Source organism: Mus pahari, chromosome 16, assembly GCF_900095145.1.
Source record: "Mus pahari chromosome 16, PAHARI_EIJ_v1.1, whole genome shotgun sequence".
In the NCBI taxonomy this organism is placed as follows: domain Eukaryota; kingdom Metazoa; phylum Chordata; class Mammalia; order Rodentia; family Muridae; genus Mus; species Mus pahari.
In genome coordinates this window covers 21379011-21380465 of record NC_034605.1, presented here as the reverse complement: position 1 = coordinate 21380465, position 1455 = coordinate 21379011, and positions in this window count along the sequence as shown.

Below are 1455 nucleotides of genomic sequence, written 5' to 3'. Positions count from 1 at the left end.
TTAAAAAAAAAAAGAAAGAAAAGGAACAAGTGTGTGTGTATGTGTGTTTTATCCATGGATTCAAGGGAAGCTGGGTTGGGGCTGGTAGCACGGACAGTTCCCAGAGCTTGGGCAGGGTAGTTAAAGATACAAGCCCAGTGTGGACTTTTTTTGAAACCTGTCTTAGTGTCATACCTCCAACAAGGACTTGAATTCTAGTCCTTCCAAGCATATCATCAACTGGGGACTGAACATGCAAATATATAAGCCTACAGGAAGCATTCTCATCCAAACCACCCTAAGAGGAAAGGGTTTATTTCATCTTATTCTTTCCACAGTTCATTTTATAGAAAGTCTGGGTAGGAACTCAAGCAAAGGCCTTGGGATAATAATGCTTAATGGCTTGTTTCCCATGGATTGCTCAGCTTTCTTATACAACTCTAGATGACCTGCCTGGGGGTGGCACCAACCACAGTTAGTCCCACCCGTATGAGTCACTACTCAAGAAAACACCCCTCAGGCTTGCCCACAGGACAATTTTGTGGGGCATCTTCTCAATTGAGGGTTCCTCTCCCTGGATGACTAACTTCTGTCAAGTTAACAAAAACAAGTCTTATACTTTAAGGTAGTTGGTATCTTGCCATGGAGAGCAGTAAGCTTAAGTAGAGGCTAAGGATGTATCCCTTGTGTATCTAGGCACAGGTGTTCTAGTTGGCCTCATTGATGTGGCTACACTAGTGAGCACAGAAAGAACAGAGTTCTGACAACTTGAGACCTTACCCTTGTGGACCACACATTTTCATACTTTCTATACAGTTAGAGGGAAAGACTATTCAGTGATTGCCAATGCAACTGCACAGTAGAGTTGTAGAAATTCAGACTTCTTGATTTCTACCAATTAAAATATGTTGGCTAAACTGAAGGCATTTGCTCCCTCAGATTCTGAGGAACGAGTAGGTTTGGGAAGCTCTGGTTCCAATACAATCTGAGATTGTACAGAACACTAAATAGAGCCAAAAAGTGCCCTAAGCCTCCGAGTCTCAGATAAATTACTCTTACCAGGCTTGACTGCCTTCCTAGTGATTGCAGGATACTGCCGAATGGAGAGGTGAGACAAAAATAAAGTTTTTTTCTTGCAAATTTCTTTATTATTTTTTTTAGCAAGTTCTGTTGTATAATTTTAAGATTTAATGCAATAAAATCTGTAGAATCCTTAAAACCATAGCTGGACTGCAGTAAGGATAAGAAAGACAAACACAAATTTTCACTGTCTTGTTCTAGAAGTTACTCTGCTCTGTGTTAAGTCAGGTAGAATTTCATCAGATATTAACATTTTCTGTGTAGAAAAATTATATAAAGTTGATAATATTCCTTCATGTTATGGAATCTTTGATTTACATAAATGCAGTTTTTTTTGTATTGTTTAATATGCCCTGATTTGAATTTTTGATATGATTATGAGTGTATTCTACAGAT